The sequence below is a fragment of the Oncorhynchus masou genome, chromosome 25 (genome assembly GCF_036934945.1).
Source record: "Oncorhynchus masou masou isolate Uvic2021 chromosome 25, UVic_Omas_1.1, whole genome shotgun sequence".
Classification (NCBI taxonomy): Eukaryota; Metazoa; Chordata; class Actinopteri; order Salmoniformes; family Salmonidae; genus Oncorhynchus; species Oncorhynchus masou.
This window is the reverse complement of record NC_088236.1, coordinates 32,255,802-32,271,481: the sequence shown is the minus strand read 5'-3', so window position 1 is coordinate 32,271,481 and position 15,680 is coordinate 32,255,802. Positions and strand designations below refer to the sequence as shown.

Sequence of the window (15,680 nt, the reverse complement as noted above, 5' to 3'; positions counted from 1 at the left end):
TTAGTAGTGTAAAGTACAGATGACCAAAAACACTTTACACCACTGGTAATAATGCCAGGATTGTAAACTGTCATGGTGAACACATACTACAGTAGCTAAGATGGGGAGAAGTCTGTCCATAATAAAGTGCCGCTCTGCCTTTTTAACAACACTATCAACAAGGCAGGTCCTACAGGCCCTAGTTTTGTCACATCTGGACTATTGTTCAGTCGTGTGGTCAGGTGCCACAAAGAGGGACATCAAAAAAATTGCAACTGGCTCAGAACAGGGCAGCACGGCCTGCCCTTAAATGGACACGGAGAGCTAACATTAATACTATGCATGTAAATCTCTCATGGCTTAAAGTGGAGGAGATATTGACTTCATCACTACTTGTTTTTTAAAGAAGTGCTGACAAGCTGAATGTACCAAGGTGTCTGTTTAAACTACTAGCACACAGCTCAGACACCCATGCATACCCCACAAGACATGCCACCAAACGTCTCTTCACAATCCCCAGGTCAAGAACAGACTAAGGGAGGCGCACAGTACTACATAGAGCCATGGCTACATGGAACTATATTCCACATCAGGTGCAAGCAGTAGAAGTATATATATATATATATATATATATATATATATTATTTTTTTAACAGATAAAAATACACCTTATGGAACAACGGGGACTGTGAAGAGACACACACACCGGCACAGACTACGCACGATAAGACACGCACGTACACATAGATGTTGAAGAGAAATAGTACAATTAGGTTTTGACTTTGTGGCTGTGTTAACTAGCTGGTAACGATGGGGCAGAGATACCCGTCTCTGTTTTGGGTAAACTCGTTTTGCAAGCCAAAGTGCAGCGGGGTCTGAACGAAATGACGGAAAGAGAGCAGAGAGTGTGCAATCAACGGTATATCATATATTATGTTTGGGTGCTTTTTTTGTAGGTACCAGAATCAGCCAATAGGAAGCTCTACGAAAATAACTTACATTAATTTGAACTCGCACACAGTTTCCAACACGAGGTGAACGCGACATCAATAGCGCATTTGAAGCCCAGGAAGTTGGTTAAGATGGCATCGAATGGGAGATTTATGTCGACTTGTGCCACATTCAAGACAACTTGGAATTGCGGCAATCGACTTCAGTGTGTTCAAGACAACTGGGAACTTGGAAAAACGAGCTCTGACTGGGAAAAATGGCTTTGAAAGGTCATTCAACTCGGAATTCCAAGTTGGAAACTCGGCCATCTTCCTAGAGCTCCGATTTATATGGTACAAGATTGGCCAGGTGGCTGTGCATTCCATTGGCGCGGCATGCTTTTGAGGAGGGTCTGCAATGTAACCCCGAACACTGGCCCTGTCTGGACAACTTCATTACTGTTGCCTGCATACTCAGTGACTACAGAGTCGTTCCTCTGTATATCTGTCACTATGTAAAGGATTGACATGTTTTATTTATTTAACGACACAGAACATATTATTATGGACAATGACGGCCTAACCTGGACGACGCTGGGCCAGTGAACCGCCCTGTGGGACTCCCAATCACGTCCGGTGGTGATACAGCCTGGTCTGTAGTGAAACCTCTCGCACTGAGATACAGTGCCTTAGACCGCTGCGCCACTCGGGAGACCAAGGATGAACTAATGATGTTAATGGGTGGTCCAGGTGTGCAAAAATGAGGGGGAAATAATTATCGGTAACACTTTATTTGCTCTACAGACTATCAGTAATATTTCAACTAACTCTATTAGAGGTCGACCAATTAATTTTGTACCCTGACGATTTCAAGTTTTCATAAACAATCGTCATCAGCCTTTTTGGACGCAGATTTTGGCCGATTACATTACAATCCACGAGAAGACTGCGTGGCAGGCGGGTGCGGCGTCAAAACTACCTTGTCGCTGCAAGGAGCCAAGGTAAAATGCTAGCTAGCATTAAACATATATTTATAAAAAAAATATCGATCTTCACATAATCACTAGTTAACTACACATGATTGATGATATTACTAGTTTAACTAGTTTGTCCTGTGTTGCATAATCCATGTGGTGCCTGTTAATTTATCATCGAATCACAGCCTACTTCAACTTCGCTAAAAGGGTGATGATTTAACAAAAGCGCATTCGTGAAAAAAGCACAATCGTTGCACAAATGTCCCGAACCATAAACATCAATGCCTTTCTTAAAATCAATACACAACGTATATATTTTTAAACCTGCATATTTAGTTAAAATAAATTAAAGTTAGCAGGCAATATTAACTAGGAAAATTGTCACTTCTCTTGCGTTCAGTGCAAGCTGAGTCAGGGTATATGCGACCATTTCTTCCTAACAAAGGCCGTTATTAATTTGCCTGAATTTTACATAACTACGACATAACATTGAAGGTTGTGCAATGTAACAGCAATATTTAGACTTAGGGTTGCCACCCATTTGATAAAATACGGAACGTTTCCGTATTTTACTGAAAGAATAAACGTTTTGTTTTCGAAATGATAGTTTCTGGATTTGACCATATTAATGACCAAAAACTCGTATTTCTGTGTGTTTATTATATTATAATACAGTCAATGATTTGATAGAGCAGTCTGACTGAGCGGTGGTAGGCAGAAGCAGGCGTGTAAGCATTCATTCAAACAGCACTTTGCCAGCAGCTCTTAGCAATGCTTGAAGCACATTGCTGTTTATGACTTCAAGCCTATCAACTCCCGAGATTAGGCTGGCAATACTAGAGTGCCTATAAGAACATCCAATAGTCAAAGGTATATGAAATACAAATGGTATAGTGAGAAATAGTCCGTGTCATAATAACTACAGCCTAAAACTTCTTAACTGGGAATATTGAAGAACTGGTAATATTGAACCACCAGTTTTTATATGTTCTCATGTTCCGAGCAAGGAATTTAAACATCAGCTTTTTTACATGGCACATATTGCACTTTTACTTTTTTCTCAAATGCTGTTTTCTTGCATTATTTAAACCAAATTGAACATGCTTCATTATTTATTTGAAACAAAATAGAATTGATTTATGTATTATATTTAGTTAAAATAAGTGTTCATTTTTCATTCAGTGTTGTTGTAATTTGTCATTATTACATAGATAACTCACGTTTTTGCAGAGGAGATCTTAGTCATGCAATTTTATATCTAACATGTGTTTGGAGCAGTATTTCTTAATGAAAAAAATGTGTATGAATATGAGTCGTCTCTCGACAAATCACCGACGAAGGGGCGTAGACTTCTGCTACCGACTTCGGTTTGCCTCAAGAAAAAACGGCGTGCCCTAACAACCCTTACCAAAGTCCAAAACGAGCAAAAAAAACGTCACCTCATAATATATGCATAAACTCTTCTGAACTGTTTCGTCTGGGAAGCATGTGGACGCCTTTTCCCTAACCCTTATTCTAAACCTAACCTTAGCAAGTAGTTGCTTATATACAGATGGTCATACTATCTGTAGAGCAGGGGTGTCAAAGTCAAATGGACGGAGGGCCAAATAAAAAATTTAGCTACAAGCCGAGGGCCGGACTGTTCGAATGTTCATTGAAAAATTTTTAAATGACGCATATAGTCTAGTGAACCTAATTGAACCTACTGAAAACCTAACAAATATATTCCAATATGATCAGATAAATAAAGCAATATTTTCTTATGGCTCTGTCAGTAATCTTTAATTTTCAACAGACACAAAAGACAAATTTCCTTTATATAAAAATCCCCATAACATGAACATTAAATGAAAGAAACCGGTATTCAAGGCACCATCAGTAGCCTATATTTTCTATTTTAGCAAAAGTGGGCTAAATTTACTTCAAAGAAAAAAACAATAATAGCAATTTTCTATCATCCACTCAACTGAAATATTTTTAAAATATAATTGGATTGAAATACAATAAAATAAAGTGCAAAAATCTATTAATCAAAAACAACACTTTGTTTAAGGAGAAGTAACATGCAGTGAAAACAAATATTAAACTTTAACTTTTAAACTTGAACTGAGTAAAAACTCTAAATATGTGATTGCACAGTAATGTTCACTTGTTTGAGGTTGAGGGTGATACTTGGTGGTGTCCCATCTTTTCCACAAGTTCATCAATGTTCGGGGTAAGGCTCTGAGCTGAGGAAATCCTCAGAATTGAGTGGAGGTGTTCAGCAGTAAGTCGACTTCTGTGTGATGTTTTGTTCAGGTTCATCAAAGAAAAAGTTGTTCACACAGGTATGTGCTGCCAAACATAGACAACGTTTGAGCAGCCTGGATGCGCAGCTGGGGCATTGTGTCGGGGAGGAAACGGGCGAACTCCGCAGCACCCACTGCCGCATATTTTGCCCTCAGTGCATCATTGCATTGGAGGTCAATCAACTCCATTTGGAGGTTTGGTGGTGAGCTTTCCACGTCAACAGCAAATGGGTTACCGAGCAGTTCCAACCTGCTTTTTTGTGCTTCAAAGTCAGCAAATCGGCGTCGAAAGTCAGCGGCAAGCATACCTATTTTATCAGCCAACTGTGCGCTCGGGAACGCACTGGTAGAGAGCTTCTCTTTCATGGTCTGGCAGCTGGGAAAGTGGCTCAAATTTTCTTTCCGCATCTGCGTCTCCCACAGAGTCAGTTTGGTTTTAAATGCCTTCACTGTACTGTACATATCAGAGATGACATGATCCCGACCCTGCAGCTGCAAGTTCATTGCATTCAGATGACTCGTAATGTCACACAGAAAAGCCATTTCACACAGAAACATTTCGTCTCGGAGTTGTGTTGTGTCTTTCCCTTTGCTGTCCAAGAACAGACAAATCTCCTCACGAAGCTCGAAACATCTTTGAAGCACCTTTCCCTGGCTTAGCCATCGCACCTCTGTGTGATAAGGCAAATCACCATGCTCCGTTTCTTACACTGTAAAAGATCTGCGGGCTGCCGGCTTGCTGCGGTCTGCGGGCCGGTTCTAATAATAAATCAAGATCATCCCAGGGGCCGTAAAAAACCTTCTCGCGGGCCGGATGTGGCCCGCGGGCCTTGACTCTGACATATGTGCTGTAGAGCATCTATAGATGGACTTTCCGGACTATCCAAGTAAAGTGTTACCTAATTATCTATCATAATATTTTCCAGGCTGTTTGTATTTCATCAGCAAAGCTTTGAAGAGCAGCCTTTTTTGAAGAGGGACTCCGTGCAAATGTTACTGAAGTTACTGAAGCGGCCCTACTTCTACTGTCAGGGGAGACCGTTGCTTTTAATATTCATACATGTATTTGTTTTTTTGCATTTGACTCGCTTGCTGTTCATTGTGATTAAGGGTAAGAATGCATTGTTTTAATTGACGAAAAGCATTTTGGACTTATTCTCATATGGGAGAGAGCCTCCTAGCCATGTACAGACATCAGACAACCCTGCGAGCCACCATGCCCAAGCCTGGGCCGCAGGATCAACCTGTCCCAGTACCGCAACCCCAACTGCATCCAGGCCTTGCCTCCTGAGCCCTGCCCTCCTCCTGTCAGTGAGTTCCAGACCATCCCCAGCAGCAGCCCCAGCATCTCCCTGCCTCCACTCCCTGAGCCATCACCACTGTCCCAGCCCAGCCCTCTGGTTCATCACACAGACTACAGCCCCCTCTGTTGGTCAGTAGCTTCTTTTCATCTAATTTAGCATGTAAATTCCATTGATTTGCAAGCATGAAACCATTTATACCATGTCAAATTGACTGGTTTATTGTATACTCTGATAATGTGTTTTATTGTTTAAGGATCCATTTGTACCCTCACAGCTATGGAAACCTCGCTCACTGAAAAGGTGAAGGTGATGAAGGCCCCTGAGAGGAGACACTGCCAAGCGCCGCTCAGGTCGGGTCATAAACACCAAGTGCAAGGAGGAGAAGATCGACTTCCAGGAGCTGCTGTTCAAATACCTACCATCCAGGTATTGTCATGAAAACTATCAACACATTGCAAGTATATATTCTTATTGGATGATAACTAGGCTCTTCCGTTCCACTCAGACTGAAGAAGTTTGACCTTGAGGAAAATGATGAGAGCCTGAGTAACCTGGAGGCCCAGCGTGAAATCAAGCAGGACTTCCAGCTGCTCCATGGCACAAGCTGCATGCCTTTCAGACTACTGAATACATGGAATCAGGTACATGTCTTATGTAAATGACGTCACGCTGCTTGTTTAGTGAGTACAGCTTCCTCCTGATTCAGTTTATACTGAGGCTCGAACCCAGGTCCTCTGCCTCACAAACTGCATCATATAATCCCCTCCTGAGGCATCTTACACATTCATCCCTCTGAAAAGATAGCTATTCAGCAGCGCAGGTGGAGTGAGTTTCACAGATCCCCATCTGCAATATTTACACAATTCCCTGACTGAAATGCAGAGTCGGATGTTAAACATCTCATGGGATTTACATTGTCTCACTCTTTCCTCATCCCCAGAACAACAGGATATCCACAACTTCCTGCTCAATAATATGAGCAACGGTGGGATATTAGAGATGACGATGTGCTATCTGGAAGCGGTGGATCAGAGGTTCATGGAGGAGTGGCCTCGTGGGCTGACTGCAGTGGTGCAGGAGGTGTATCATAGTTGGAGGAAGCACAGTAGTGGCCTGCCCATCCCTCTACTCCGCAACTGCAGTAATCAACACAAATGGGTATAGGACTTCTATTCTGACTCTTTTGATATATTACTTTATTGACAGCGTTTTTAATTGAGAAACTTACATCTCTGCCTGTGTTTTTTACATTCCACCTAATGCGAATGTCAAGCTGTCTGTAAAAGACTTGTGATTGGTGTTTTATGCAGAAAATGTAGCTGATGAGCCTATCATGTCTGGAGCTTCAGCTGGAGCAGTGGTCTCACAGCAAAGGCAAGAGTGGTACGTGTCAAACACATTGGTGTACTTTGGTATTCTTTATGAAATACAGTTTTCTGTTGGTTTCTTTCTTTTGCATGAACCATATTGGTATATTCCTTTCTGTGTTTTTATTGTGAAGGGTCCCCAAGAAAGTGCATTGGGGGCCAGAGCAGTGTTGGGTGTGATGCAGAGTTCCCAGGGCAGCACTCTGAGGGGGACCTGTTATAGCTGGGGAACCTGTTTGAGGAGAACTGGGTGGCTGTGGTGGTGCGTGTTTCCTTGCTCAAGGCATGCTTCTTGGCCCTGCAAGTAACCTTCACATTCATCCTGCAACATAATTTACCCATGTTTCCTTGACTATTTACCATAACACTTGAATATTTGTTTCTAGTATGATACTGAGCTGACCTCTTTCCTCATAAATCTCACATATTAGTTTCAATGATTAAGACAAATCAATCTGATCTACATTTGCCTATTTGTAAGTCGCTCTGGATAAGAGCGTCTGCTAAATGACTTAAATGTAATGTAAATGTATTTGCTATTGACATGTGTAATCCATAACCTAAGACGTGCTTTGTGTGCTTGTGTCATCTCACAGGGAGACCTGGACCAGGCCCTGGAGAGCTATGATGTGTGTGTGTGCAGGCATGCTGCAGAGATTCACGCACGGACCACAGAGGAGGAAAGGTACACCATCTACCTGCGTGCAGATGCAGCCATCTCGGTGGAGGAGGTCAGTGGAAGAGCTAAACAGTAAAACTATAGCACAAATAATCTATTTGAATAACATTCACTTGGCCCTCAACCATCCCATGAGAGCATGTAGTTCCCTTGTGGTTTTGAGTTGTCTGGTTCAAGTGTTCCCTTCTCCCCATTGCATGGACAGATTGATAAGAAGATGGTGTCTCTGGAGCCTTGTCAGTCCCTGGCAGAGATCCAGCGTCTGAGTCTAGGGACTGAGTCTGTGGTGTGGCTGCTGCAGCCCACCCTCAGCTATGGCTCTGGACTTTGTCTAGCTGCTACTGCTGCAGTATACCTTCTGGATTAATACAGCAATAGATCATTTTGTAGATGTACTGTAGTATGTCTTTATATGGTTATTTTAGTTTCAACAAGTCTTTCTCTTTGAGGCATGGTTGTCACTACTAATCAGTGTAGTACCGATGTAGGAATGCAGTATTAAATGTACAATATGTACCATGATGACATTTTTCCTCTTTTCCTGGCGTCTCTGCCCCAGAACTCCCTGTTGAAACTGAAGGACTACCGTCAGTGTCTGGAGTGCACCGAAGTTGCCCTGAAGGAAGCCCTGCAGCAGCTCAACTCTGTCCCAGTCAGCTCTCACACGGCAAAGGAGGAGTGGTTCTCTACCATCACAACGCTGCTGGGAGGCTTCGAGGTCTGCTTCACAGAGGACCCTCAGCTCCTGAGCAACGTCAACCACTACACCAGCATGGCCCGGCTGGCCAACAACCTCATCCGGGTCAACACTCACACTAATATACCTGGTAGAGACAAAGTGTGTTTGGAAACGGAAAATTATATATAAATGTGTGCTGTGTCCAGCTCAGCCCTGCCCTGGATTCTCCTGCACCACATCATCAAGCACGAGGAGGCTGCCTTCAACTGCCTGCTTTGCCAGCACATATATTCGTAGGGGATGATGAAGGTACATTACATGACCAAAAGTATGTGGACACTGCTCATCGAACATCTCATTCCAAAATCATGGGCATTAATATGGAGTTGGTCCCGCCTTTGCTGACATAACAGCCTCCACTCTTCTGGGAAGGCTTTCCACTAGATGTTTGAACATTGCTACAGGGACTTGCTTCTATTCAGCCATGAACATTAGTGAGTTGGGGCACTGATGTTGAGCGATTAGCCTGGCTCACAGTCGGAATTCCAATTCTTCCCAAAGGTTTTCTTTGGGGTTGAGGTTAAGGCTCTGTGCAGGCTAGTCAAGTTGTTCTTCACCGATCTCCACAAACCATTTCTGTAGGAACCTCGCTTTGTGCACAGGGGCATTGTCATGCTGAAACAGGAAAGGCCTTCCCCAAACTGTTGCCACAAAGTTGGAAGCACAGAATCGTCTACAATGTCATTGCATGCTGTCGGGTTAAGATTTCCCTTCACTGGAAACAAGGGGCCTAGTCCGAACCATGAAAAACAGCCCCAGACCATTATAAACCTTTTACAGGTGGCACTATTTATTGGGGCAGGTAGTGTACTTCTGGCAGCCGCCAAACCCAGATTCGTCGATCGAACTGCCAGATGGTGAAGCGTGATTAAAAATAATCAAATCAAATGTTATTGGTCACATAAACATGGTTAGCAGATGTTTATGTGAGTGTAGCAAACGCTTGTGCTTCTAATTCTGACAGTGCAGTGATATCTAACACGGTTGACAACTCCATTGTGTCCTCCTCCCAGACCGCTAAGAACCTTGGCGTGATCCTGGACAACACCCTGTCGTTCTCAACTAACATCAAGGCGGTGGCCCGTTCCTGTAGGTTCATGCTCTACAACATCCGCAGAGTACGACCCTGCCTCACACAGGAAGCGGCGCAGGTCCTAATCCAGGCACTTGTCATCTCCCGTCTGGATTACTGCAACTCGCTGTTGGCTGGGCTCCCTGCCTGTGCCATTAAACCCCTACAACTCATCCAGAACGCCGCAGCCCGTCTGGTGTTCAACCTTCCCAAGTTCTCTCACGTCACCCCGCTCCTCCGCTCTCTCCACTGGCTTCCAGTTGAAGCTCGCATCCGCTACAAGACCATGGTGCTTGCCTACGGAGCTGTGAGGGGAACGGCACCGCAGTACCTCCAGGCTCTGATCAGGCCCTACACCCAAACAAGGGCACTGCGTTCATCCACCTCTGGCCTGCTCGCCTCCCTACCACTGAGGAAGTACAGTTCCCGCTCAGCCCAGTCAAAACTGTTAACTAATACACACAAATCTAAAGGGATGGAATAAGTACATAGAAATATATGGATGACCGAGCGGCATAGGCAAGATGCAATAGATGGTATAAAATACAGTATATACATATGAGATGAGTAATGTAAGATGTGTAAACAGTATTGAAGTGGAATTATTTAGAGTGCATTGTATAAAGTGACTAGTGATCCATTTACTAAAGTGGCCAATGATTTGAGTCTGTATGTAGGCAGCAGCATCTCTGTTAGTGGTGGCTGTTTAACAGTCTGATGGCCTGGAGATAGAAGCTGTTTTTCAGTCTCTCGGTCCCTGCTTTGATGCACCTGTACTGACCTCGCCTTCTGGATGATAGCGGGGTGAACGGGCAGTGGCTTGGGTGATTGTTGTCCTTGATGATCTTTATGGCCTTCCTGTGACATCGGGTGCTGTAGGTGTCCTGGAGGGCAGGTAGTTTGCCCCCGGTGATTTGTTGTGCAGACCGCACCACCCTCTGAGGAGCCTTGCAGGTGAGGGTGGTGTAGTTGCCATACCAGGCAGCCCGACAGGATGCTTTCAATTGTGCATCTGTAAAAGTTTGAGTGTTTTAGGTGACAAGCCAAATTTCTTCAACCTGCTGAGGTTGAATAGGCAATGTTGCACCTTCTTCTCCACACTGTCTGTGTGGGTGGACCATTTCAGTTTGTCTGTGATGTGTACGCCGAGGAACTTAAAACGTTCCACTTTCTCCACTACTGTCCCATTGATGTGGATAGGGTGGGGGGGGTGACCCCTCTGCTGTTTCCTGAAGTCCACGATTATCTCCTTTGTTTTGTTGACATTGAGTTTTCCTGACACCACACTCCGAGTGCCCTCAGCCCCCTCCGAGTGCCCTCACCCACTACTGTTGCCCTCACCCACTACTGTTGAGTTGGAGGCGTGCATGGCCACGCAGTCATGGGTGAACAGGGAATACAGGAGGGGGCTGAGCACACACCCTTGTGGGGCCACAGTTTTGAGGTTCAGCGAAGTGGAGGTGTTGTTTCCTACCTTCACCACCTGGGGCGGCCCGTTACAAAGTCCAGGACCCAAATGCACAGGGCTGGGTTGAGACCCAGGGCCACAAGCTTAATGATGAGCTTGGAGGATACTATAGTGTTGAATGCTGAGCTGTAGTCAATGAACAGCATTTTTACATAGGTATTCCTCTTGTCCAGATGGGATAGGGCTGTGTGATGGCGATTGCATTTTCTGTGGATCTATTGGGGCAGTAAGCAAATTGAAGTGGGCCGAGGTTGTCAGGTAAGGTAGAGGTGATATGATCCTTAACTAGCCTCAAAGCACTTCATGATGACAAGTGATTGCGATAGTCCTCCAGTTCAGTTACCTTTGCTTTCTTGGGTACATGAACAATGGTGGCCATCTTGAAGCATGTGGGGACAACGGACTGGGATAGGGAGCGATTGAATATGTCTGTAAACACACCAACACCAGCCAGTTGGTCTGTACATGCTCTAAGGACGCAGCTAGGGATGCCGTCTGGGCCGGCAGCCTTGCGAGGGTTAACACATTTAAATGTCTTACTCCTGTTGGCCATGGAGAAGGAGAGGGGGGACCCTCAGTCCTTGGTAGTGGGCCGCGTCGGTGGCACTATTATCCTCAAACTGGGCAAAGAAGGTGTTTAGTTTGTCTGGAAGCAAGACGTCTGTGACGTGGCTGGTTTTCCTTTTGTAGTCCTTAATTGCCTGTAGACCTTGCCACATGCGTCTCGTGTCTGGGCCGTTGAATTGCGACTCCACTTTGTCCCTTTACAGACATTATGCTTGTTTGATTGCCTATTCCCGGAGGGAATAACTACGCTGTTTATATTCAGTCATATTCCCAGTCATCTTTCCGTGGTTAAACGCGGTGGTTCGCGGTTTGTTTTGCGCGAATTCCGTCTATCCACGGTTTCTGGTTATGGTAGGTTTTAATATTCACAGTGGGTACAACTTCTCCAATGCACTTTATCACTCCAGAGAACACGTTTCCACTGCTCCAGAGTCCAATGGCGGCGAGCTTTACACCATTCCAGCTGACACTTGGCATTGTGTATGGTGATCTTAGGCTTGTGTGCGGCTGCTCGGCCATAAAAACCCATTTAATGAAGCTCCCAATGAACAGTTATTGTGCTGATGTTGCTTCCAGAGGTAGTTTGGAATTCGTAGTGAGTGTTGCAACCTGAAGACAGATGATTTTTAAGCGCTACGTGCTTCCATCACTCGCTGGTCCCGTTCTGTGAGCTTGTGTGGCCTACCGCTTTGTGGTTTAGCACTTACAGTGGACTAGTGCAGCTCTCGCAGGACATACATTTGACAAACTGACTTGTTGGAAAGGTGGCTTGTTAGAAAGTCACTGAGTTCTCCGGTAAGGCCATTCTACTGCAAATGTTTCTCTATGGAGATTGCATGGCTGTGTGCATTTTTTTTTTTTTTTTTTTTTTACATCTGTCAGTAACGGGTGTGGCTTAAATAGCTGAACCAACTAATTTGAAGGGGTGTCCACATACTTTTGTGTGTGTGTGTGTGTGTGTGTGTGGTGGTGGTGGTGGTGGTGGTGGTGAAGTCCATCCTGTTCATAACTGGGGTGGCAGGGTAGCCTAGTAGTTAGAGTGTTGGACTAGTAACTGGAAGGTTGCAAGTTCAAACCCCCGAGCTGACAAGGTACAAATCTATCATTCTGCCCCTGAACAGGCAGTTAACCCACTGTTCCTAGGCCGTCATTGAAAATAAGAATTTGTTCTTAATTGACTTGCCTGGTTAAATAAAGGTACAAAAAAAACTGCTATAATGCCCTATTTAAATCTATGTTGGAAGACCTAAAATGTCTTGCTGTTTCCTGTAACTCTCTTCAGATTGCTCTAACACCCCCATTCTGCCCTCCCTGATGCTGCTCAACCTGGCCCATGAGTACCTGGGCCGCCGCTCCTGGTGCTGCAACTCAGATGGAGCTCTGTTCAGGTGCCTTGTGAGTCGGTCAACAGAGCTGAGATTGTGTGGACATTCTGTTTTTGTTTTCCTATGATATGGTTTGAATTAGTTTCTAATATCTTTCAAAGTATTTGTCAAAGTTTAATCAGGATAGAACTAACCTCATTGTTGTATTCATGTTCATGGTTCAGGTTTGTGTTCTGGAGAAAGAGGCGTCTCCCTCTAAAGTGGAGGATACTCATCCCTACAAAGATGAGATGGGCGTTGAGCATTGCTTCTACTGCCTGTATGCTTACCCCAGCAAGAAGATCATGGCCCGTTATCTGGAGGAGCACTCTGCTCAACAGGTCAAACACCCAGCCCTCTTAATGTTATATTACTGTCAATCTTTCAATGCCATTCACATATCTGAGGATTAGCTAACAGAGATCCTGTAATGTGTTCAACTGGCCACTAGGTGGTGGTCAATTCCACATTAGGTTGTTTACTCACTGGGATTGGCTTGTAGTGTAACTGTGATACGCAGTAATTGCATGATGAATAGACTCTGTTCCAAAGGGACAAGGTTCATTAGTTAATGAATGCAGTCCCCCGACTAATTAACTACTGGTTGGTCCACTGAGTCATATGACCCAGGAACTCCACCCGAGCAGGTCAATACAGGAGGAAGAAAGCAATTGATTCACTTTCAGGGAGTTTGAATGAGATTAATTAACTGACTGCCTCTGCATCAAAATGTACCAGCCTGTGCTGTTAGTCCCTTATCATGCTAGAGGGAATCACCAGGGTTTCATTTAGGAAGAGTTGAATCTTAGGGCAAACTCTTTGGTGGCGAGTTTTAAAAAGTGTGTGCATGCGTGCGTTAGTACTAGGATTTTTTTTAACAGTACAATAAATGTTTTGCTTATCATCATAACTAACTGTGTTTTTCTAAGGAGAGCAGGTGGAACTCCTTTGGAGCCACACCCTCTTCATGTTCCAGTACTTTAAGCCCAAGAGTACCTCAGTTTGACAGCTACAAGATAAGATAAGCAAGATAAACAGAGAATAGCAGCAGTGTAAAAGAGGGGTTGGGGAGGCACACAATGCAGATAGTTTGGGTAGCCATTTGATTACCTGTTCAACAATTTTTACCCCAATAAGACTCCTGAAGCCTTTTTGTCTTAGACTTGGCACTCCGGTACCGCTTGCCATGTGGTAGAAGAGAGAACGGTTTTTGACCATTTTTAGGGCCTTCCTCTGACACCGCCTGGTGTGGAGGTCCTGGATGGCAGGCAGCTTAGCCCCAGTGATGTGCTGGGCCGTACGCACTACACTCTGTAGTGCCTTGCGGTCGGAGTCCGAGCAATTGCCGTACCAGGCAGTGACGCAACCATGCTCTCGATGTTGCAGCTGAAGAACCTTTTGAGGGTCTCCGGAGTCCGGACCCATGCCAAATCTTTTTAGTTTTCTGAGGGGGAATAGGCTTTGTCGTGCCCTCTTCATGACCGTCTTGGTGTGTTTGGACCATTCAAGTTCGTTGTTGTGGACACCAAGGAACTTTAAGCTCTCAACCTGCTCCACTACAGCCCTGTCGATGAGAATGGGGGCGTGCTCGGTCCTCCTTTTCATGTAGTCCACAATCATCTCCTTAGTCTTGGTTACGTTGAGGGATAGGTTGTTATTCTGGCACCACCCGGCTAGGTCTCTGACCTCCTCCCTATAGGCTGTCTCGTCGTTGTCGGTGATCAGGCCTACCACTGTTGTGTCGTATGCAAACATAATGACTGTGTTGGAGTCGTGCCTGGCCAGGCAGCCGTGGCTGAACAGGGAGTACAGGAGGGGATTGAGCACGCACCCCTGGGGGGGCTCCAGTGTTGAGAATCAGCGTGGCAGATGTGTTGCTACCTACCCTCACCACCTTTAAAGGTCAGTGTGGGGCATTTATGAGTCACAAATGCTAATTGACTGGACGTAGCCACAGCCTGACTTTACATGTTGTCATGTAGAACAGTTTAGCAGAGTTGGGGTTAATTCCGTAAATTCTATTAGAATTAAATTCCCTCTACCTGTAAATTCAATTTAAATTCCAGGTCACTCTGAATTCCAATAATTCAATTCCCAATTCAATATTATCCACAAATCCAAATTCCCTCAGGCTTTCAGACCGATGTCACTATGTCACTGTTTAGATAGCCTAGCGATACTAGAAATATAGTAATACAAATTGAAATGATTTTTAAACCTATTCAGAGGTCCGTTTTTGTGCATTTATTCCATTGACTGTGAACTGTACAAATATTGAATTCCAAAGAGACTTTTTACTATTTCAATTCCAATTCAAACACTCGAAGTCTCATTCCAATTCTGTAACTTAAAGATATTTGAAATTTGAATTGATTTCAATGTAAATTCTCCACTTCATGAGTTAATTTATTGGAATTGACCACAACCCTGCTGTTTAGGCCTATACATCACGTCATGACCATTCATTATAGGTAATGACACTGTACAAGTCATTATGCATTGAAATATATAGGTAACTGCCAAAATAAAGGAAATACCAACAGTGTCTTAACAAGGCATTGGGCCACTACAAGCCGCCAAAACAGCTTCAATGCGCCCTGGCATAGATTCTACTAGTGTCTGGAACTCTATTGGGAGGGATGCGACACCATTCTTCCACAAGAAATTACATAATTTGGTGTTTTGTTGATGGTGGTGTAAAACGCTGTTCCAGAATCTTCCAGTGTTCAGTTGGTTTGAGATCTGGTGACTGACTGACACCTACACACTTTAAACCCCCTATGCTCCTTTTGAGACCCCGCACTGAGATCTCTTCTACCCATGGTAGCCAAAATAATGGGCAACTGGGCATTTTTTTTATACATGGCCCTAAGCATTATGGGATGTTAATTGCTTAATTAACTCAGGAACCACAACTGTTTGGAAGCAGCTGCTTTCAATATATTTG

At 44.4% G+C, this 15,680-nt stretch overlaps 1 pseudogene; it reads left to right on the top strand.

Moving 5' to 3' along the window:
* Positions 1-5,163: 5,163 nt before the first annotated feature.
* LOC135513618 (calcineurin-binding protein cabin-1-like) overlaps positions 5,164-15,680 on the top strand; it is an 83,272-nt pseudogene continuing 72,755 nt past the window's right edge.